This window comes from Camelus dromedarius, chromosome 2 (assembly GCF_036321535.1).
Source record: "Camelus dromedarius isolate mCamDro1 chromosome 2, mCamDro1.pat, whole genome shotgun sequence".
Lineage (NCBI taxonomy): Eukaryota > Metazoa > Chordata > Mammalia > Artiodactyla > Camelidae > Camelus > Camelus dromedarius.
In genome coordinates this window covers 5,021,900-5,046,708 of record NC_087437.1, presented here as the reverse complement: position 1 = coordinate 5,046,708, position 24,809 = coordinate 5,021,900, and the positions used below count along the sequence as shown (strand labels likewise).

At 45.0% G+C, this 24,809-nt stretch overlaps 1 long non-coding RNA gene across 2 annotated transcripts in view; it reads left to right on the top strand.

Annotated features, from left to right (window-relative positions):
• The window catches only part of LOC135322365 (uncharacterized), a 47,296-nt gene that overhangs the window by 18,229 nt on the left and 4,258 nt on the right, over positions 1-24,809 (top strand). Inside the window, exon 3 of one of the 2 annotated variants that reach the window (XR_010382894.1) lies at positions 23,663-23,752. This is a non-coding gene — a long non-coding RNA (uncharacterized LOC135322365). Of the gene's footprint in view, positions 1-23,662; positions 24,114-24,809 lie in introns of those variants that run through there. The other variant, XR_010382893.1, reaches the window with a different exon arrangement.

Below are 24,809 nucleotides of genomic sequence, written 5' to 3'. Positions count from 1 at the left end.
AGCAGAGGCTGTCAAGCTGCTCGGACATCAGGGCTCGCTCTCTCGCTGCTCTTGGGAACGTGGCGGCCACCACTAAGTGAGTAAGGCCAGGCTAGCCAGCTGGATGATGGAAGATGCGTGGCTGCGTTTCCCCAGTTGCCCCTGCTGACACGGAGCGACCGCAGGACATGTAAACGAGGCCCCTACTGACCTGGTCTAGCTGACCTGTAGACTCATGAGAAATAGTGTTAATTGTTTTAACATAAATTTGGGGGTGTCTGGTGCAGCAAAAATTAACTGATAGAGTGTGGGTGGGTCCACAACCACCGTGATGTTGGTAGACACTTCACCAGAGTCTAGGGAAGAATGGAGACTGGCAAAATTGCGTCAGTCTGGCCTCTGGTAGGGGTGACCTTTGTAACTTCATTCATACACATACACATAGGTCATACGCACGTCATACACACACACACACATGCACGCACACACGCACACACACGCACAATTCTGGGGGAAGTTGGAAATGTTGGTCCAGATAAATTGAAAATCTCACCCAGGGATTTTGGACATAAAGAGCTCTTTTTTCTGATGGCAGAAATACTTGGACACCCATACTGCTCTGGTAATTGTTTATTAATACCTGTTGACTGAGAACACGTGGAAAGCCCCTGCTGTACTTATATGCCTGTATGAAATGGAGGTAAAAGAGGGTTTGGATCAATTTTAAAATTGTGCCACTTCTTCGCAGGGCTGGCTCAGCCCCAAAGTAGGACAAATGGCTCGTGGGAAAGAGTTGGGGCTAATTTTCAGCCCTTGTTTGAGGCCTTTCAGTTAGGCAGCCTTGGCCAGAGGTCGACTGATGCAACCACACAGTTTGAAATGAAATTATGTTTAGTTCAGAATGGAGGTGTCCAAATGAATTTGAAAAATAGTCATTCTTTATTCTACAGAGCCTTGGGAGTTGGAAGGGAACCAGATACTTCTTGCCATGATTTCACCCCTCCCCGAGGGTCTGCAGTCCACAGCAGGTGGTTCAGCCCACTCCAGGTCGTGTCTCATGGCCACATGGGGGCAAAGATCAGGAGGGGACCTTGTCCCTCTCTGCCCCAAACTCAGTTCACAGCTGCAGATCGAGAGTGAGAACTGGGAAGGAAAGTAAGATGACATTTAGCACTTTGTCCCAACAAACAGATCACAGGATTTGGTGCCAAATAAATCCCTTTACATTTTGTTCACACATTTTCTGTGTGTGAAAAAAAAAAATGCGTACCAATGAATAATCTTAACATCAAATTCTGAGTTATTAATAGCCCTTAGTTTTAGCCATGAGTTAATGTATTCACACAAGTATCCCAGCATAACCAAAGTGTACCACCTCGAAAGCAGCTTTGGTGTATCAAGTGTTCCCCGCCAAGGGCACAGATTGTGTAGATGGGCATTGAACACTGTCCTGCACGCCTCACATCCAGCCAGACGCTGAGGTGAAGGAAATAGCAAAATAAGCCTTTACTTCTGTTAACTCTTTTTTAAAAAAAAATTTTTTTTTTATTGAAGTAGTCAGTTTACAGTGTTGTGTCAGCTTCTGGTGTACAGCATAATGCTTCAGTCATACATGTACACATATATATTCCTTTTCATATTCTTTTTCATTATAGGTAATTACAAGATATTGACTATAGTTCCCTGTGCTCTACAGAAGGACCTTGTTGTTTATCTATGTTATATTTAGTAGTTAGTATCTGCAAAACCTGAGCTCCCAATTTAGCCCTCCCTCTACCGCTTTCCCCACTGGTAACCATAAGTTTGTTTCTATGTCTGTGAGTCTGTTTCCATTTTGTAAATAAGTATATTTGTCTTTTTTTTTTTTAGAGTCTACATATAAGTGATATCATATCATATTTTTCTTTTTCTTTCTGGCTTACTTCACTTAGAATGGCGATCTCCAGGTCCATCCATGTTGCTGCAAATGGCATTATTTTATTCTTCATTATGGCTGAGTAGTATTCCACTGTATAAATAGACCACAACTTCTACATCTGTTAACTCTTCTCTCGAGACTGCCCGATCCTTTGAAACAATGCCTTGTGTTTGTATACAGTGTTCACTTTTGCTAGGCCCTTTTATTAAACCAAAAATCATAAACCACAGAACGATTTTGAAGAATTAACATGAACTTTTGTTTTCACAATAATCTCATGGGATAACATGGCCAGGATTATGTTTTTGCTTGCCTAAGAAATGGGGATATTGAGGGAAGAGATGATAGGCTGAAATTATTAGCAGAACCAGTCAATGCAGGGCTCTCTCCACTACACGAAGCTGCTTTACATAGGGCAGGGCTAATTCACAAGCACCGTATTTTTCAGCTGTTTAGTTAACGCGAGGCAGTGGTGCAGTGGTAAATGTTTAACAACTGGATCTCCAAGTGAAAATGTGCTTGCCAGCTCCCGTGGTGTAAATGCTCCCTGCACCGCTGGTTTGCGGGTACCCTGTGATGACTTTGGATGCAGGGTTGGGAGACCTACGGTCGCACGTCATTATTGTGCATGCATTCATACAGATGGAGTAGCCGCCACCTGAGCAACATGGTTATAGCAAAATGTGGTCAAACAATTAGGAAGTGAAGAGTTTTGAGTGTTTATTACCTTGGTTTTTAAACATAGTTTATTTACTTGTGAGTTTATACAGTTTAATTTTTTAAGAATGGCTGTATTTAATAAGCAGTCACCAGATTCCTGAAGATTTAACAGTTGTCTCTCACCAGTCCAGGCGTAGGAAGCCTCTCTGCATGCCTCTGACCCAAGCTCTCCTTGCAAGTGCTTTGAAACTTAATGTATTTTATTATTATTTTTAAATGGATATACTGGGGATTGAACTCAGTACTTCTCGCATGCTAAGCAGATGCTCTGCCACTGAGCTATACCCTCCCCTTCAAGTGCTTTGAAATTTAAAATAAAATAAATACACCCCTAGGGGACACAGCTAGTTGTACGCCCCAACACCCCGCTCCCCAACCAACACACACATTTTGAGAATTTGGGATTATACAAGTGAATGCATAGCCATTTGTGGATGGTCTGGGCTAAAATTCAAAGTCCTGGAGTCAGTGGGCCAAGGACTGTTCATACAGTTAAGGTATAAATGACTGAACATCGTTCAGACGACCTTCCAGAAGCCCAGAACAAAGAAAATCACCCTTTTGCTGCAGAAAAAGAGAGTACATGGGCCCTGAGTTATTCAGCCTGGCTCTTGACCAAACTCAACCAGATAATTATACAGGTCTTATGTTGACTAGTCCTATATTGGCCTAAGGTTTAGGTTTGGGACGTAAAATGTTGGGAAAGACAGTGGAAGCTCCCCACCCATCATTTTACGGGTGAGGAAACTGAACAGACCCAAGAGTAGAGTGAGGTGGAGGAGACATGAGGTGGGGTGTGAAATTTAAGAAGACCTGCATTCTCAGAGTGGAGTACGTTGGTCAGCGCTGAGCGTGCCTCTGTAAATTTTGTGCCCTGGGCACCTCAGTTGCCTCACCCTTAATGCTGGTCCTGAAACTGACCCCCAGAGAGCCAGGTTCATCTGACTAGTTGGCATCAGAGCTGAAACTAACATAGGTCCTCCACCCCCTGATCTGGCACCTTCCCCTACAGTAGGCTGCGTCCAGCTTTGCCTGCGCTTCCGGGGAGAGAACTTCAAAGCTGAGCAGGATGTTTGTTGCACAGCTGGGCCAGCGGTTCTCCATCCAGGCAGCGCATTAGGCATCCTGAGGGAGTTTTAAACATTCTCACTCCTGGGTTCCCCCCTCTGAGTTTGAAATCAATTGTTCCTAGATGGGCCCCGAAAACATTTTGGTTTATTTACTTTTTAATTTAATTTTTTATTTTGTGGGGGAGGGGAGGTCATTAGGTTTGCTTATTTATTTTTTAGAGGAGGTACTGGCGATTGAACCCAGGGCCTCATGCATGCTAAGCATGCGCTCTGCCACTTAAGCTGCACCCTCCCTCCTGGTTTATTTACTTTCAAAGCTCCTCTTTGATGATTATGTGCAGCTGAGGTTGAGAACCACTGCATAATGATGGCAATGAAAATAATAACTGTGCTGTGAAAGACCATGTTAGTTAAGGAGTGGGTTCTATTTACGCCAGGCTGTGGAATATCAGTGTCTGTGTCTTTTCCCATTGTTACTGTTAATTCAGTGTATTCTCTGAGTCCACAAAAAAACTATATGGTTTTTTAAAAACAAAAACAAAAAACAAGCAGGGAGCACCTTAGCCCGGATTAAGACCCTGGGCAGGATTTGCTCCAGGCATAGGGATCTTAAGAGCAAGACTAGACCTCACTCAGCACAAGGTAATCACCCCACCCGGCCAGACTTCTGCACACGATGGGGAAAAATGCTTGTAAGGCAAATCAATATGTAAATAAAGGGAAAGTTTATTACTCTTTTTTTTTTTTAATGGAGGCACTGGGGAGTGAACCCAGGACCTTGTGCATGCTAAGCAGCTACTCTACCACTGAGTTATACCTTCCCCTCAAAAAAGTTTATTATTCTTTAGAAGGAAAGGTGACAAACTATTTTTAAGTACTTGTAAAATTATTTTGAATTGAGCCCTTTGACCAAATGATGACTTTGCTCATTTACAAATCACTTTTCCTGTGGGTTGAAACACAGAAGACCTTTCAAGGCATCAAGCTATTTTCCCTTTCGTATCAGTGTTTGTCGGGGATTTGTGAGTAAGAGTTCTGCATTTATTCAAGAAGACTCTAAAAGACAGGCTTTTCACGAACACAGGTAGGCCCAGAAATCCCTGTTTCGCGCAAGAGAAATGTAAACTCTATCAGAAGAAAAGGCCAAAAGCTAGGCCTCTTCCACCGAGCAGTTGACCACGTTATGAATGCAAAGGAAGAGTTCTTGAAGGAATTTAAAGTGCTGCCCCAGGAAACACACCAGTGATAAGAAAGGGAAACAGAAGGGGTGTAGCTCAAGAGGTAGAGCGCATGCTTAGTATACACAAGGTCCTGGGTTCAATCCTCGTACCTCCTCTAAAAATAAATAAATATGTAAACCCTCCCCCCCCAAAAAATTTTTTTAAAAAAACAACATTGTAAACTGACTATACCTCAATTAAAAAAGAAAAGAAATATTAGAAAGAAAAAAAAAAAAGGGAAACAGCCGTGTTGCCGACGTGGAGGAAGTCTGAGTGGTCTGAGTAGAAGGTCAAACCAAACACCACGTTCCCTTAAGCCAAAGCCTTGTCCTGAGCAAGACCCTCACTCTCTTCACCTCTGTGAAGACTGAGAGGTGAGGAAGCTGCAGAAGGAAAGTCTGAGGCCGGCAGAGGTTGGTTCATGAGGTTTAAGGAAAGAAGCCGTCTCTGCGACGTGGAAGCGCGAAGTGAAGCCGCGGGCGCTGACGCAGGAGCTGCAGCAGGTTCTCAGGAAGGTCGAGCGCAGAGCCCTTGTGGAGGTGCCGCGCTGAGCAACAAGGTTTTTTGATGTAGAGGGAGCAGCCTTCTACTGGAAGAGCATGCCGTCTAGGACTGTCATAGCCGGAGAGGACAAGTCAGTGCGTGGCTTCCAAGCTTCACAGGACAGGCTGACTCTCTTGTTAGGGCTAATGCAGCTGGTGCCTATCATGTGAAGCCAGTGCTCCTTCACCATTCCGAAAATTCTGGGGCCCTAAGAATGATGCTAAATCTACCCTGCCTGTGTTCTAGTAATTTTCAGGAATTCTGAGAGCTGGCTGTTAAACATGACCATAATTAAAATTTAGATTATGTAAACTTACACCTAAATAAATAATTTTTTAAAGAAGATTATAAATACTCAAAATTTCCATTTCCCATTTATTTTACTAAATTTCTCTACTATCTATGCTCTGGAGTTTATTTACATCTATCAACTCTGGATGTAGGAAACCCTATAAACCAATATACTGCTGCCCAGCTCTTTCCAACACCACTTTCGGTGACCTGTTGGTAGCTCAAAATGGATCATGTGAAAGTATTCACACAACAGAAATGAGCAGTTTCTACAAATCAAGGCACCCCCTCCTCCCCAAACGCCCCCCAACACCCCTCCCCCATCCGTTGTTACACATTTGCCATCGCACCCCCTGGTAATGCTCTATTTCCCACAAAAGCCTCCAGTAAGCAAACTTTCTTCAACAGGAAAAAAAAATCACTGAATTCTCTAGAAAGCAGTATTTTCTTCTCCCAGTTTCTAACATTCACTTGTGTAAATTTCAGGTGGACAAAACAACCAGTGGATTAACTGGATTTTTCTTTCTCCCGCCTGGTGGTCTGACCGTGTGCAGGCAGCTGCTGTTAACGCCATCAATCAAATAGGTTCTGACACCACCAGCGATGACTTCTCCCCCCACCATCGCCCTGCAGTCTCTTCCGCTAGCTTATTCCGAGAGAAAGTTTAGATGTATGAAAATCACTCATTATTGTTTAACTGGGTCAGCAGCTGAGCTGGTTATGAAACGTCTGTCTGAATCGGAAATGTGGGTATAAACTGCCAGACTTTAAAGAATTAAAAAAAAAATAATAAAATAGATGGTAAATGTGGAGAGGATTAGGATTATTCCCTTTGAAAGCCAGTGACTCCAGCCAGATTCCTCCCCAGATCCCATTCCGGCTCCCAGATGATGCAGCTCAGCTCCCCCAGTGGAGTGCATTACGCTCTCTTTAAAGACTCAGCGCTAATGGGATGCTGAGAAAATCAATCCGTTCTTAGTTTGCAGGCCTGCTGCTTGGTAAATGGAAAGCAAATTCTTTCTTCTTCTTTGCAGGCAGAAAGAAGCCCTGGGAGGGGCCTGGGTTCTACCCTTCACACGCCGTATCTGTGCTTGCCGTACGCTCAGTCCAGAAAGTCCGGGTGCGCGTATCCACTCTCAACTCAACGGGGAGACATCTCTCTGTGTGTCTGCCTGTCTCTCTCTCTCTGTGTCTCTCTTTCTCTCTCCTCTGAAGAGGGCACACATCATCATGTAGTGCTTTCTGAAAAGAAATATTCAATTGACACCCAGCATCCATAATCATATCTACCATTTATTAAGCATTTACCATGTACCATGTATCATGCTTTCAACATTTTTTTTTTAACAACCCCATAAGGTAGGTTGTATTTTTATCCCCATTTCACTGTTGAGCAAACCAGGGGAGATAAATGGACCAAGGTCACTGTAAGGAGCAGAGTCTGGATTTAAACCCAGTTCTGTTGACTGCAAACCTAGGGCCACAAGACACTTCGTTCCACACCGAAGGTGAAGTCTCAGTGAGAGCCAGAACCAAGTGAAAGCTATGGGCTGTGTCAGGCTTGCCACAAGGACCTCTGCTAAGAGTGAGAATACATCGCCTCTCAGGAAGATAGTGAGCCCCTGGCGTGGAAGGGTTGCAAGAGAAATGGAAAGAACACTTCCTGGTGTGGGCTTCCCAGGGGGGCCGGCTGCTTGTTCAGGGAAGGGTAACTGCTCAAAGCTGCTGCTTCCTAAAGCTGATTGTTCACCAGAGAATATATTTTTGGTAAGAAAGCAGACTTGTTCTATAAACCCAGATTAGAAACAAAGGGCAAAAGTGCAAGGATTTGGGCTATGATGAGGAAGGACTTCTTTTGCTAGGTTCCAGTCTTTTTTCGATGGTTGTTTAGCATTCAGTTGTCGTTTCGTTGTAGTTGTGAAGAGAGGTGAGCTCTTGGTCCTACCGCCCCGCCATCTTGACCGGAACTCAAGGAAGGACTTCTCTGAAGTCCATGCAGTGGACCAGGCCTCTCTGGAACACTGACCTTCTCTCTAGGAGGCTGTTTACGAAGAAGCTGATAGGCACACACAGCGTTCCTTTTGCCTCCACCCTTGTCCAGGACATCACTCAGAATTTTGCCCCGGTTTCCTAACTGATCCCTCTTCCCAACCAAGCTCATCCTCACCACCACCATTCAAAACCCAGTCTTACTTTTTAATTCTCTGGCTTAAAGACCTCTCCACTCACGTTGGCAGGTTGAGTTCCCAGGGAAGCAGAATGAGAGAAAGACAAGCCTATGGGATGTTTATCAGGGAGGGAGCTTAGAGTGAACACCTGTGGAAGGGAGGGAAGGAGGCTGGATGGGACACACGGAGAAGGCATTGCAGCAAGCACGTCAGCTCATTCCCCGGGGGAGTTCTGAAGCTGGGTGGCCCTTCAGAGTTCTCCTGAACTGGGGTGAGATGGACAGAGTCTTTATACTCCTGTGCAGGCCAGTCGTTAGATGTAGACTGTCCTAGGAAGCTGGCGTGAGCTTGGACAAGCTGGCTATCTTCAGAAAAAAAGAGTGGAAGAGGGCTGAGAGTAAGGGCTGTCTGTGAGCAGTACTCCCTGAAGCCAAAAGTCCTGAAAGGGGACTCACAGTCTAGCCTCTGCTACCTCTCCAACCCCATCTTTCTGCCTTCCTATTGCCTAACCTGGGTCCATTAAACTTCTCAGGAGATTCCTGAACATGCTGCCACTTTCATGATTGGTACATGCTGTTCCCTCTTACTCGGGTGCCCTTTCCTGCTGTACTAGTTTCCTATGGCTGCTGTAACAAATTACCACAAACTTGGTGGCTTGAAACAATACACATTATATGAAAAAAGAATTAAATAATGTCATTTGCAGCAATGTAGATGGACCTAGAGATTATCATACTACATGAAGTAAGTCAGACAGAGAAAGAGAAATATATGATATTGCTTACATGTGGAATCCAAAAAAAAAATGATACTAATGAACATATTTACAAACCAGAAATAAATTCACAGGCACAGAAAACAAATTTATGGTTACCAAAGGGGAAAGGGAGGAAGGGGTAAATTGGGAGTTCTGGATTTGCAGATACTACTACTATACATAGAATAGATAAACAACAAGGACCTACTGTACAGCACAGGGAACTGTATTCAATATCTTGTAATAACCTATAATGGAAAAGAATCTGAAAAAAGAATATATATGTATATATGTATAACTGAATCACTTTTCTGTATACCTGAAACATTGTAAATCAACTATATTTCAATTTTAAAAATTATTAAACACACACACACACATTTTATTCTCTTATAGTCCTGAAGCTCAAAAGTCTGACATCAGTTTCACAATGCCCCCTCAGGGAGCTCTGGAGAAGAACTGGTTTCCTCCTCTTTCCCAGCCCCTAGAGCTGCATTCTCTGCACAACTTGGCTCATGGTTCCTTCCTCCATCTTCAAAGCCAACAGCCAAGCACCTTGCTTCGTTGTCACATTGACTTCTACTGCTGCTTCATTGTCACGTTGACTTCTGCTACGTCTCCCTTTGTCTCCCTCTTCTAACACTTGTGACTATATTTAGGGTCCAGCAGGATAATACAGGATAATCTCTCATCTCAAGATACTTAAGCACATTTGTAAGTCTCTTTTATCATTTGAGGTAACATTCACAGGCTCCTGGGATTAGGGTGTGGATATCTTTGAGGGCCATTATCCACCCGACCTCATATGCCTTGACCACCTACCTCTCTTTCAGGTCTCAGCGCCATTGTCACTTCTGCAGAACTGTCCCTGACACTCTCAGGTACATGAAATGGGCACCCCTTTTTATTCCCTACAACTTTGTCCATGTCTTCAATCTATCAGTCACCCTGTTACACTGTAATTCATTCATTGAGCACCTGCTGTTCCAGGCACTTAATTCTTAATTCTCGGATGATTCCCAGATAATTCCCCCTTCATTCTTGGGGTTAGAGCAGGGAAATGGGCACAGAACCCCACCTTGTTGAGTTTCCTTTTGAATGAGAGTAGACAGTCAATTTTTTAAATTAAAATACATGCTTTGTTAAAAAGAAACAAATAATAAGGCACACAAAACAAAACCAGAGCAGGGTATAGGAGATTAGGAATTAGCCAGGGAAGATGGAGAGAGTTGCAATTTAACACTGGGGGGTCAAGGAAGGCCTCGTTGAGATGGTTTCAGTAAAGCCTCGAGGGAAGTATGGATGGATATCTGGCGGAAGCGATTTCTGGAGAGAGGGCGGGGCCAGTGGGGAGGTTCTGAGGCCAGAGCAGGGCTTGTGCGTTCAGGACCCAGGTGGAGGAGCTCCTGGAGGGTTCCGAGCAGAGGGGGGTGTGCTCTGACGTCTCACTGGGTCTCTTTCCGAGGGCTGCCAATGCAGCCGCCCAGAGTGTGCACTCCACTACCCTCTAGAAGGTTCCTTTTAAACATTTGGTCCACTTACCTAGACTATTCTGTGTAACACAGCAACCCTAATGGCCACTGTCTGAGAAAAAATGGACGAGGTACCCGGGTGGAAGCAGGAAAACCAGTCAAGAAGCCTTTATAGTAATCCAGGCATCGATCTACTTGTGGGACTGTTGCATCCCTGACACCTAGGACAGTGCCTGGAACAGGTGGGCAGGCAGAGAATGGATGATTACCTTCTGCCCCACAGTGTGAGCTGGACTTGGGGAGCCAAATCTCCCCCGTATCCCAGGGCACTCCCTGGTAACTTCCTGGATGCACATTTCTCGAATGAATGGGTAGACCAGATGACTTTTCAAATCTTAAATTCTGTCAGCCCAGCTGCCATCTGGCCTCCTCCCCTAGGAAGCTCCACTGTCTACAAGTCCATGTCCAATTCTACATGTTGAAACTGAACTCATCCCTTTCTCCTCTCCCCACCTGAAACAGCCTCCTCCTGGCTTCCCTCACCTGTTGATGGAGGCATCGTTTTCCCACCTCGGTTTGAAGCCTGTTATCTTTACCAGTCTTGTCCAGGTCTAAGTCCTGGAACAGCTTCTCTTTCAGCTCCACCGTCCAGACCCCAGTCATGCCCTCACCACATCTCCCTGGGAGCCACACTGGCCTCTCATTCTCTATGTGCATCTTGCCACTCCCCCCGCCCCCCTACTCCATGGATGCCCTCCTGTTCTTCCCTCCACCTCCAGGACCTCTCTCCAAGCTCAAGTCTGTTGTTCATCTGTGCTGGACCCATCTCTCCATGACCTCGTCTTCAGAAGTCCTCTGCCCTCTGTGAGCTGTCATTTGGCAATGTCCAGAGAAGAGTAGTGAGTAAGGGAAAGAATGCAAGCTTTGGAGGCAGACAGATGGGATTCAGACCCCAGCTAGTATGAGCCTCCTAGGATGTGATCTGGGGAATTCATGCATCCTCCTATCTGGGCCTTAGTTTCTTCACATTAAAGCTTTTTAAAAGATTAAAATCTTTAAAGTCTACTTTATAAACCAATGTGAGCATCCAAAGCTAATATTTACAAAGCACCTAGTATGCATTTGGTACTCAATAAATGCTGTTTCCTTCTTTCTGCCTGTTTTCGCTTGCCCACAGTTCCACTGCCTGCGCTGGCATTTTGATTCCTTTCCCCATTGCCTTCTTACACGTAGTTAAATTTTGATTTATACATGTTTGTTAGTAACACATGTAATCCAGGTCTTATCAGCCCAGCGGAGAACATGAGATAATGGGAAACCCTTTCTCAGTAATTATCTACTTGAATTTGCATCCAAATCACCTATACAATTGTCCATGTCAGATTTTAAAACTTCTTTGGGTATTTTTTTGCCTACTTTTCAGTAGAAGAGGATAGCATAATGAACCTCCGTGTACCTGTTACCCAGTTCTGGTAACTCTCAGTTTTGAGCCAGTCTTGTTTCATCTATCCCCTGCTCTCCATTTTTACTTCTGGAGTCTTTTATTTATTTATTTATTTATTTATTTATTTATTTATTTATTTATTTATTTATTTATTTTTCCTTTTCATATTATTTCTCATTATAGGTCACTACAAGGTACTGAATATGGTTCCCTGTGCTTTACAGTAAAAACTTGTTGTTTATCTATTTTATATATAATAGTACCTGCAAATCTCGAACTCCCAATTTATCCCTTCCCACCCCTTTTACAGCCCCTCCCCACCCGCCCTGGAACCTTAAGTTTGTTTTCTATGTCTGTGAGTCTGTTTCTGTTTTGTAAATAAGGTCATTTGTGTCTTTTTCATTTTAGGTTCCATATATAAGTGATATCACATGGTATTTTTCTTTCTCTTTCTGGCCTACTTCACTTAGAATGACAATCTCCAGGTCCGTCCAAGTTGCTGCAAATGGCATTCTTTTGTCCTTTTTTATAGCCGAGTAATATTCCATTGTATAAATACACCACAGCTTCTTTATGCAGTCATCTGTTGATGGGCATTTAGGTTGCTTCTATGTCTTGGCTATTGTATATGGTGCTGCTGTGAACATTGGGGTGCATGTGTCTTTTTAAATTAGAGTTCCCTCTGGATATATGCCAGGTATGGGAATGCTGGATCCCATGGTAACTCTATTTTTAGTTTTTTAAGGAATCTCCATACTGTTTCCCATAATGGCTGCACCAGTTTATTTCTGGAGTATTTTAAAGCAAATCTCAGACATCATATTTCTCCACTCACAAATGCTTCAGTAGGTATCTCTACTATGGAAGGACTTGTCAGTTTTCCAGGGCTGCCATAACAAAATGCCATAAACTCAGTGGCTTGCAGAACAGACATTCATTTTCTCACAGTTCTGGAGGCTGAAGTCCAAGATCAAGGTGTCAGCAGGTCTGGTTTTTCCCGAGGCCTTGCCCCCTGGCCAGTAGAAGGCTGCCTTCTCGCTGTGTCCTCACACGCCTTTTCCCTTCAAACACATCTCGTGTCTCTTCCTATTCTTACAAGGACACCAGTCCTATCAGATCAGGCCCCACTTCATGACCTCACTTAACCTGAGTTCGCACTGTAAAGGCCGTGTCTCCAAATACAGTCGCAATAGGGGTTAAGGCTTCAACATACGAATTTGGGGGAAAGACAAGTCGGTCCACAACAGGACTTTTAAAAAACACGATCATAACATCATTGTGCCTAAAAATAATAGTAACAGTTGCTTAATACTGTGTAACATCCTGTCCGCATTCAAATTTCCCTAGTTGTCCCCAATACTTTTTTTTTTAACAGTTTGTTTAAATTAAGGTCCAAAAGGTGGAGCATTGTTTTCAAAATACAGATTCCTAGGCCCTGCCCTGGCGTGGTGATTTAGCTCCCCCACATGCTGCCTCAAGGGGTCCTGAGAGTTTTTGATTGCTATTTTACCCCCCAGTGGAAGTTGGGCCATTAACATTTTAAGCAGAATTATGCCAACACTGATAGGTTTCCATCAAGGAAGTCATTTCTAGAACAAGTGTCATTAAGTCATGAAATTCATTGATCAGTTTTCCCTGCAGCACTGGAGTGAATTTCCAGTCTTTACCATTTTTATTCTAGTTTATTGGAATTCTCTTCATTGGCATCCGTTCTTCTTCTGTTCACATTTCACCATGAAATTTGATTCACTCTCAGGTTTTTGTCCTTGCCAAATATTACCAGTTACAACATCTGCCTTTGTGAGTTTCATTTTGTGGCCATTATTTCTACCAAATCCAACTCTTCCCAATCAGATGTAGACGGTACATTGTATCAAGATTTGATTCTTCAGGTGATTTTCAACCTATAGCATTTTCCCCCCAGAGGTAGTGTCAGCTGTTGTTAAGCTCGTTTTGTGTTGATCATTTCTATTGGTACTATTCATACTCGCTTGAATTCAGCAGTAATATATGTACTTTGATAAAAGGCTGAGAGCTTGGATTTCTTTCTTTACTTATCCATGAAAAAAATGTTCTGTATCTAAGAGATCGCGAGGGAGATGGAGAGTGGGAGTCAGCGAACCAGGAAAAGACACACAGGCAGAGGGAGAGAGAGACAGCTTGGGAACGAAGCTGCAGCCGACTTGGGCTAGAGTTTGCCAAGCCTTCCGTGGGGTCCGGCCGCTGTGGAGGTCAGAATGGCGAGCTGCAGGCAGCGTGGAGGCTGAACTATGGTTGGTGAACGTAGGTCAGGCAAGAAGTCGCAGGACTTTAAATCCAAAGAAGTGAAACCCACACTGTCATTGTGCCACTCTCGGCCCCTCCCCCCTTTTATGGCTTTTTTTTCTTTTTTTTACTCTCTTCCTATCCCTGCCCCATCAGAGACTGAATTTCAGCCCTCTGCTCTTGGTGAACTTCAGACCGACTACTGCCTCTCCCGAACTTCAATTCTTCTGGTCCACAGCCAAGGTGACCCCACCACGTGGTTTTACCCGTGCCTAGCACAGTGCCCTGTGTGCCCTGAGTGCTTAGAAATCACCTGATTTATCATGAAGCATCACCCTGGGGGGAAGGGGTAGAGCTCAGTGGTAGAGCACGTGCTTAGCATGCACCAGGTCCTGAGTTCAATCCCCAGTACCTCCATTAAAAAAAAAAAATTGCTCAGTTTTAAGTGGGGAGGGTATAGCTCCGTGGCAGAGCACATGCTTAGCATGCATGAGGTCCTGGATTCAATGCCCAGTGCCTCCACTAAATAAATAAATAAATAAACCTAAACACCCCCCACCACCACCACCACAAGAAAAGCATCACCCTGACAATTTAACCCCCCCATAAGCTAGGCCACTGTTAACAAATCAAAACACACCTACCACTTCCTGGGGGGTACGTAGGTGGATGGATCCAGATTCGGCAATTCTGAACTGTGGGGAGGCCTCTCAATCTGTCTACAGAATTGAAGCTTGAAAAGTTTTCTTTTTCTTGCTGACGTTCCCCAGCAGATGCCTGCTGTACACCCACACACTTAGCCAGCAAGCTGAGAAGAGCTGCGGCAAGAAGTATTCCCTCTGGGACCAGTAGTCGCAGGAGCATCCTCCCGGAAGTGAAGCGCCGGTCCAGCCCAGCTCCCCGCTCCTCTGGTCCAGGCTCACAGCTGCCTCAGGCTGAAGTCCAAGAGGAGGGGTCTTCGAGAGATGGTGCAGGGAAGGGCCAAGAAGAGCTGCCCCCTGGGAGAGCGAGGCCCTGTGGGGGACTTCCTGGAGGCCTGGAGGGGGCCACCAGACACAGCCAGCTGAGAGACAAGAAGATGGGAGGGGCCTCAGGGCTCACTTTGTGCTCCTGTCTTAAAGGGCTTGGACCAGCAGCTCCTGTGATGTAAACTGTGTGACTGAGGTGTTAAAACTCAAGGATTAGCCCAAGAAAACTGAAGGAACAAGGGAAGGGTTCTGGCCTTGAAGAAAATGTGAGGCAATGACTGAAATGTTATGGTGTACCCCAGAAATTGACACGACATTGTAAACTGACTCTACTTCAATTTTTTAAAAATGGAAAAAGTAAAAATAGAATTAGAACAAAAGAGAACATGAGATGAGAGAGAAAGGCTAGACTTGAGGTTTCTCAAACTTGGCTTCAGGTGGTGGGGGGGGGCTTTAAAAAGACTGATGCCCCAGCCCCACCCCGAGGGACCGATTTAATTGAGCTGGGGTAGGTTCAGGGCATCCAATTTTTAAAAGCTCCCCAGTGGGGTTCTAATATGCAGCCAGTTGAGACCAACTGGGCTAGACTGAGGACAGAATAGGAAATCTGATCTCCCTGGGTCTCCCATGGCCCAGCCACGGGAGGGGCAAGGCCCTTGGGCCTGACCTCTCCCGGGGTCATGTGGGAGCCTGTGGTTGTACATCTGGGGGCTGAGTGGTGCTTTGGGACCGAACACCAGCCCTGGTTAGACAGTGGACAGTGGGGTGCTGCCGGGGAAGACTCGGGTTCACTAGTCCACTGTGTGCCAGGCCAGCTACTTCCTGCCTTCCCTTTCCTCATAGGATCTCCAGCTCGAAAACATTCCCTGAATCTCAACTTTCATTAAAATAGCCCAGTCACTTCTAGTCGACAGATTTTTTTCCCTCCATGAATTATTCAAACTGGGGGGTTGAATGTTGAAAATGACATGTTTGAGTTGTCCTCATTAAGAAGCTTTTAGCTGTGAGTCTCCTGCCTCCACTGTGTTTACAAAGCCTGATCTCTGCAGGGCTTGTGGGGACGGACGCAGTCAATCATTGACAAAGTCACTAAGGAATGCCACGTGGAAGTAAAGTCAGTGATAAACACCCACAGAATAAACAGAGGTGGTGTAACAGAGGGAGCCCTCAGGGACAGCCCTGGGCACTCAGAAGCGTCCCCAGCCTTCAGCAAGCCTCCCGGCCTCCTGGGCCTCCGTTTCCATCACGTTCACGATCACCTATTTCACGCCTGCCCTGGAGAAGGGGGATTAAACAGATGATCTCTCACCCTTGAGGAACCCCACTCTAGGGGATTGAGGCAGACACAGAAACAGCCCACGATGAGACCATCTGAATAAGAGGCAGAATGTGCCACAGATGTTGACTTCTGGCCTTCTCCTTGACTCTTAACCACAAAACAGAAGATTCAGAACAAGCAGAAGGTAGGACTGAGTGACGGTGCCCTTCGGAGGGGCCTTGAGTGTCTGCCAGACCACCACAACATCATCACCAACGTCGCCAGTGATGTTCAGACAGCACAGGGCTTCATCATGACCGCATCTAGAGATGGGATTGGTAAGGTGTACCAGGGAAAACTGGGTGACTTGTATAATCTGTTATAAAGTAATAAATATATCATAATGCCAGGGGAAAGATATTTCTAGAGAACAGAAGTGAGATCAGATTCATTTGCTTAATTTGCAAAAATCATTCTTTTTTTTTTTTTTTTTTTAATGGAGGGTCTAGGGATTGAACCCAGGACCTGGTGCATGTTAAGCATGCGCTCCACCACTGAGTCCTACCCCCAACAAAATCATCCTCTTTTTTACTGCTTCATGATTATATAACTCCCACCCAAGGCAGTGGAGGACGTTGTGTCTGGTGACCGGGCTCGTGGGGCGCTCTGCCCGAGTCAGCAGACAACAATGTCCAGGAATTTTCACAGCCTACATCAAGGAGGTGAGGAGTTTCCAACACTAAGACATTTGTGGTGTCATTTTACTTTGCTTTAGAAAAGATGGTTAAGTGGTTACCATGTAAACCGGTCATTCCAACCTTTAGCGTACATCTGATTCACATGTTGGGTTTGCTACAACACCAACTGCTGGTCCCACCGCCAGGGTTTCTGATTCAGCAGGTCTGGGCTGGGGCCAGAGAATTTGCATTTCTAACAAGGTCTAGGTGATGATGCTGTAGCTGATAAGGGACCGCACTTTGAGAACCACTGATATTAACACCAACTGTCATTGTTCAAAAATGCTCTTCGCAGGGCCTTGTCACCCAACGGTAGCGTGTCTGACTCCAAAATGCTTTTTGCATTTCCAAATGCGGTGCATCGGGGGACTCTCAGGGCTGAGCGCCTGCTCTCCTGTCTTCCCTGTCTTGTCGTTTATTCATGTTCTGACTTAGTTCTAATCTGTAGCACTGATCTGCGGCCCACGAGCCGTGGAGAAACATGTTCCTTCTTGGCCACCATCATCTTAAATCGTCATTTAGCCCAACTAGGTGTTCTTGTGAAATGTGAATCTCAGCTCATCCATACAGATCATTTTCCCTCCAGTGACTTCAAGAGCAAATAAGATAATTTTAAGCCCTTGCCCCAGCCTAAGATCCCAGGATTTTATGATACAATGATTTTAATAAGCACCCACCCTTTGTCTTGGAAGGAGGAAAGTCACTTTACCAGAGCATCCGCTTACCTACTTGTGCACTAAGTCTCATTTAATTTCCCTGTGACCATTTGAGTTGATGCCATTTTCAAGATAGAGACTGAGAAGTTCAAAGAGTTTAGGTCATTTGCCCACATGGCCCAGCCAGTGAGTCATGGAGCCGCGTTGGAACCCTGAGCCATCCTTGCTCCGTCCAGCATAGCGCGTGCTTTCCCTCTGCGGGGGCAAAGTGAGAACAATGCCCGGGAAATGCTTTCTCCCACGGACTGCTCTTCTGCTTCCAAACGCCACTGACGCTTGGGTGTTTGCACCCAAGACGAAGGCCTTGGCACCAGGCCCCCTTGTTTACAGATCTGGAATCCCATGCACATGAAAAGTGAGCACAGGGCCAAGGGTGGGGCGGGGGTTGGGGGGCCGGGCCCAGCTTGGATGGCACAACTGTCAACACAGCAAAAATACTACAAGGAAAGGCAAAAACATTTCAAAGACGCGATCACAGCCATTTTCTTCTTGCTGGAGCCAGTAGCTTTTGACCCTCAATTTGAATAGGCTTTTATTTTCCTTTAAAAAAAAAAAAGAAACTGTTCTGTCTGTAACTGTACTAGTGACAAGGTCACAGTGTTGACAAGGATGACAGGAGGAAACCTTTCTGGGTCACAGGCCAGTCTTGCCAATCTTAACATCCAGTAATCCAAAGTCACAGGCCTGACTGACACTCTGGGAGGAAAACGGTTATCTTCCCCCAATCTGATCATTAGTGGGAAGGAAGTGAGAGCTGTCAGCTACCACTTATTACCAGGGGTCCCTTAGGACCATCTGGTTTTTCATTAGCTGTCTTTAAATTATATGCAGTCAGGAAGCTTAGCTCAGTCGGTATCAGAGGCTGCTGGAAACTGAACCGGGTGCCTTCTTGGAGAACGGAAGCCAGAGTCAGGAGCAGCAGATGCTGAAGAGGGATTTAAATGATCGTCTGCACTTTGAAGGAACCCACACGAGAGCCAGGGCACAAACTATAAGGTTTGGGGCAGAGGGGTGGGGCTGTGGTCTTACCCAGTGCTTCTCAAGTTTTGATGTGCTGATGAAACACCCTGAGACAGCTGGTAAGTACAGACTCTGTTTCTTTAGGTCTGTAGTGGGGCTGAGATTCTGCGTTTATAACAAGCTCCCCGGTGATGCCAATATTGCCTGTCCACAGGCTACTTCAAAAGGAAAACCACGTCAACAAAAGTTTGAGATTTGCAAAGGTTAATCGCTATATATAAAAATAGATGAAAACCAAATTTTTCTGTATAGCACAGGGAACCATATTAAATATCTTGTAATAACCTTTAATGAAAAAGAATAGGAAAATGAATATATACATGCATGACTGGGACATTGTGCTGTATACCAGAAATTGACACATTGTAACTGACTATACTTCAATTTAAAGAAAGCTTTCTAGTAGAGCATTTTAAGAAATACGTAATAACAATTTAAAAACTAGTGGGGACCTGAAGAAATATTTCAATAAGCTTTTGTACCAATATTCATAATGAGATAGAGGAGGAAATTGAATATTAAGGCATATGAGAAGGCCTTAGGTAAAGAACAACCCTTTTTTTTAGAAAAAGAGCAAGAGTACTTCTGAGAAGTGGATTGTTTCATTCTGAAGCTAACAACATGAAAGTAGGTGCTGAAAAGTAATGGCTACCATAATATCTTATCCAAATTACCTGATCATTAAACCAAGTGTGAGTAGTGACTGAAATACACTGAGAAAACAGTATGGAGATTCCTTTAAAAACTGAAAGTAGACTTACCATATGATCCAGCAATTCTACTCCTGGGCATATATCCAGGAAAGATGAAAAGTCTAATTCAAAAAGACACATGCACCCCAATGTTCACAGCAGCACCACATACAATAGCCAAGACATGGAAGCAACCTAAATGTCCATCGACAGATGACTGGATAAAGAAGATGTGGGCTATTTATACAATGGAATACTATTCAGCCATAAAAAAGAATAAAATCATGCCATTTGCAGTAACATGGATGGACCTGAGATCATCATACTAAGTGAAGTAAGCCAGAAAGAGAAAGAAAAATACCATAAGATATCACTTATATGTGGAATCTAAAAAAGAAGACACAAATGAACATGTTTACAAAACAGAAACAAACTCACACAGAAAACAAACTTATGGTTACCAGGGCGGGAAGGGATGAAGGCGATGGATAAACTGGGAGTTTGGGATTTGCAGATACTATTATGTATAAAGTAGATAAATGACAAGGTCCTGCTGTACAGCACAGGAAACTATATTCAATACCTTGTAATAGCCTATAATGAAAAAGAATATGAAAAAGAACGTGTGTGTGTGTGTGTGTGTGTGTGTGTGTGTGTGTGTGTGTGTGTATCTGAATCTCTATGCTGGACACCAGAAACTAACACAACATTGTAAATCAATTTAAAGAAATACACTGTGTCAGATGCATTGAAGTGAATCAGTCACCCCAGAGAACTGTCAGAGGCCCCCCACCTCCCAGGCATCCAGAGTGGGCCCAGCCCACCTCCCTGCTCACACCTGCCCACACCCAGGAGGGCAGACGGCCACGTTCCAGAGTCCGTGGCCCTGCTTCAGTTTGGGAGCCTAGACTCTCCGACTAGACTATTTTTGTTTTTCCTGACATTCATCCCCTACCTTTTCCTTCATGGTAACTGACTTTGCGGTGAGAGTTTTAACCTCTTGAAACTCAGAGGAGGGTCTCTGGACCAGAACTCCCAGCATCAGTGGAGCTTGTCAGAAATGTACGGTCTTGGGCCCCCTCCCCTCAGAACTGCTGCATCACAATCTGCAGTGGAACCCAATCCCCAGGTGACTGGTATGCTCATTAAAGTTTAGGGAGCACTGTTTCCATCTTTCTGAACTTCGTTCTTACCTTGCAGGGTTATTGTGAGGATTAAATGCATCCAAAGGGCCTGGCAAGTCACAGGTGCTAGCTATGTTATCGTTGCCTTCCTTCGCTGCCAGGCCTCTGTGCCCAGGCTCCATCTGCCTGAGCCCTTCTCTCTGGAACTCTGACCTTATCTTGCCTCCCCAGACACAGCCACTTGGCAGGTGCCCCAAACTGACCTCAGCTCTTTTCTCGGAGCCCCTGGCCAACTTGCTAGGGGCTGTTGCTATAGTTCTCAGCACTCCCCACTGACCTAGACTCTCCCCAAGTCCCACCTCCCCTGGCCTGACACTTCTCGTGGGCACCAGAAACCCTACCGCACCACCTTGTTTAGTCCTGTTGCCAGTGCTCAAAACGGCCTTAGAACTGCTCCTTGGAATCTTGGAATCTGGGCCCAGTGTAAGGACTCAACTGAATCTTCCTTAGGTGAATGAATGAAGAAAAAGGGGTCGCTTCATCCTAAGCCATGCCATTAGGGTTTCCACCTCCCCTGGGGGACTTGGCCTCTTTGCTTTTCCTTCTTCTCACCCTTCCTTGCCATCCAAGTGTGATGCAGAAGGCTGAGCTCTGATGTCCACCCAGGAAGGAAGGGCCCGTGAGAGTGCTGACCTATTAGGATTCCAGAGCCCGGGTCTCTCTGCACGGGAGCCCTGGTGGCTGCACAGCATCCCGCCCCGCTCACTGTGATTCCACACCAAGGCTTGAGCCAAAATGGCAGATGGTCATAAAGTGCTCCGGTCCTGGCCTGAGCTGCTCCTCATAGGTCGCTGCAGGCTGTTGGCATCCTGTCCAAATCTCCCTCACCGGGCAGTCCACAGCTGCTGCAAGAGCAGTGGCCAAAAGCTTCTGCCTGTGACTTTCTTTGGACAATTGCTATTGGATGAGATGTCTCACCAGGAGAATTTGGAGATGTGTCACTCCCACTCTGGCCCCAAGCGGCCGATGACTGATGGACACAGGGCACAGATCCTGGTCCCCTAGCCTCAAGGTGGGACAGCTCCATACTGCAACTTACATTCTAGAGTCCCCATGGACCCGGCCAAGTCTCAAATGTACCTGAGGTCACCTCCTGCTTCCCCCGCTCACTCACAGGCTTTTTTCCAGGGTGTCCCTCGGTAAACTAGGTGCCCCTGAAACTGTCCCAGGCTCTGCTTGCTGGGAACCTGACCTAAGGCAGTGCTCTTGAGATTCATGGATGAGTGGCAGGGCAAGGCTCCTGTGTTCACGCTCCCCAGTGCTCACCATCTTGACACCAACCCAACAAGAACTCACACTGGGGTCTCCTCCCCGCTTCCATCAGTCCACAGGGGCCCCAGCACCAAGTCCAATGGATGAGGATGAGGGTCTAAAACTAAGCTGCCCAGAATGGTAGCTGCTGGCTACAGGGGACTGCTGAGCCCTGGAAATGTGGCTGGTGCAACTGAAACACTGAACAGCTAATTTCACTTAAGTTGAATTTTAAAAACTGATGCACAGTTCAGTTATTGGAAAACTATCAAGCGTGTTTGGAACAACTTGGATGTGTACATCAACTTTTTTTTCAGTTGTGAAATTTATGAAATCTGAATACAGGTCAAGGATTTCCAATAGAAAATTTAGTGTCCAAATTGGGATATGCTATACATGTAAAAAAATGTACACCAGATCCCCAAGATCTAGCATTTTAAAATAAAAAAAAGACACGAATGAACTTATTTACAAAACAGGAACAGATTTACAGACATGGAAAACAAATTTACGGTTATTAGGGGGAAAGGGTTTGGGAAGAGATAAAGTGGGAGTTCGAGATTTGCAGATACTAACTACTATATAAAAAATAGATAAACAAGTTTATATCATATAGCACAGGGAACAATATTCAATATCTTGTAGTAACTTACAGTGAAAAAGAATATGAAAATGAATATATGTATATTCATGTATGACTGAAGCACTGTGCTGCACACCAGAAATTGACACAACATTGTAAACTGACTATACCTCAATTAAAAATAATAATAATGTAAAAGATATCACTCACATTTTAGTCTGGGTTACCTCTTGAAATAATATTTTGATTTACTTTGTTAAATAAAATGTTATTAAAATTAATCTGTTAAGTGTTCTTAAAACTTGTATATTTTAAAAGTAAGAATCTTCTTATGATATATTTTTAAAGTAAGAAACCACTTTAAAACACTATACATTTTTAAAGCTACTGGAAAATTCTAAGTTACATACATAATAAAAAATCAGTGTGAGGACCACGGGGGTCAGGTAGGGCCCTGGAGCCCAGGTGGAAATGTGACCAAAAAAGGGACTTGGAAACAAACACTGAATCTTGAAGATGTTGAGATGTCTCAGTTGCCCATATATCCTCTCAGGAAATCCCCATGTCTCAAGTTTCCCAGAAAGAAGACACTGAAATGAGGATTCCTGTGCAAAGCAATTATTAAGGAAGTGCTCCCAGGAGGCGCCCAAAGGAAGTGGGGGAAGCAAGACAGGGAGGCGGGGAAGCTGGGCCGGTGGGATTTCAGCAGTCCCGCAGGGAGTATGATCCAGGTGGAAAATTCTGGTGCATAAGTTATGCTTCACAGGTTGGTTTTCACAGTCCCCCACCCCTCGGTCCTTGGACAAAGGCCTCCTCAGCAGGGGACATAAACTACTTGCTAAACTGGGGAAGAGCTCCAGTTGCCCAAAGAGAGTGCCGAGAAGAGGAGTTACAGCTATGGACTGTTGAAGGCAAAACATACTGAAGCCAGGGGAGGGGAGGGGCGACCAGAAACAGTAAAGAAATGTGAGAATTCTGGGCAGTGTGTCCACCATCCACTGCCCCCATCATGGAAGGTCACCTGGCTACATCTCTTCCCTGTAGCCTGAGGACCAGCAATCTCATCTTCTCTCCTCAATTTATTTCCTGATTTACAGACTTTCCTCTACAGAGTTTCCTCTTGGGTCATCATAAATTCAGAAGAACCAGCCAGTAAGGGATCCATGGCGTCTCCCCCTCTCCCCAGCCACAAATGAAGCATCTCTGCTTGTATGTGTTGGAGACACTGGGTGCCTACATGTGCTTTTTGCTTAAATATAGGTCTCTGCAGCTAAAAGAAAGGCTCGAAAACTACCGTAATAGACCGTGCTTGAAATGAGCGTGTTCATTTTCTGTTGCTGCATGACAAATTACTGAAAACTTAGAAACTTGTAACAACCTACATTTTTATCTCATGGTTTCTATAGGGCAGAACTCCGGGCAGAGCTAAACTCAGGGTCTCACACGGCTGCGATCCAGGTGCTCAGGGCTGTAGTCTCATCAGAAGCTCCACTGGGGTAAGATCGGCTTCCAAGCCCCTTCGGGTTGTTGGCGGAGTTCACCTCTTTGTGGTTGTAGGGTCGAGGGCTTGTTTTCTTGCTGGCTGTCACTGGGGGCTGCTAAGGCCCACCTGCTGAGGCCACCCCAAGTACCTTGCCACGTGGCCTCCTCCATAGGTCCTCTCATGACACGACAGTTACTCCTTTAAGGAAGTAACCAGAGTCTGTCTAATGTATGACTAGCAAAACAGAGCTATGTGTGTCTATAATAACATCATCATTCACCTTTGCTGTGTTCTGGAGCAAGCCCCAGTCCCACCCACACCCAAAGAAAAGAGATTATCCAGGCCGTGTAAGTGGGTTTGTCCACCACAATGGTATGGAGGGAGAATGTTTAGTAAGAGGCCCCTTGGTAAAAGCCTTGCAGTGGAGGAGAAAAAATTGCTTCACTCCTAATTTTTCCATACCACCCTGGTCTTAAGCAATCAAGGGAGGTCTTTCCTGCACTCACCCTGAATAATTTTGATCTGTGGCCTTGCATTCTGACCCGTGTTATCTGTGTGCGTCTTGATCCACACATTCTTACCTGTCTCTGGACTCACTGGTTTAGTCTTGGGCTCTCCCTGGCTAGTTATAAAACCTTGCTTTATCTCTGCATTCTCATAGCTGTTGCCTCTGGTCCCACACTTATAGCTGTTTTCAGTTAATTTCCTGCCTTCATTTTCATATGCATGATCAAAACTGTCATATGGGAGAAGTTCACTGCATCTAACATAACACATTATAATCATTAAGCAAGCAAATCTTGGTTAAATTTCTTTAGATCAAAAGAAACTATTTTAGATTAATTGCACTTGACTGCCTGATACATCTGACATTGTTTAGATTTTTTTCAGTCTTGTGATAGTTTAAAAAAAAAACCTATAGGATACCAGCTTTAGGAAATTTGGCTGGTATTACTAAAAATTACATTTTGCTGAAAGGTATTGGATTTAGAGCTCACGTTTTATGTAAAGCTTAGAGATGCTTAATAGCTCCAGCTTATTACCTCTCTACGGTCTTACCGTGCTTTATT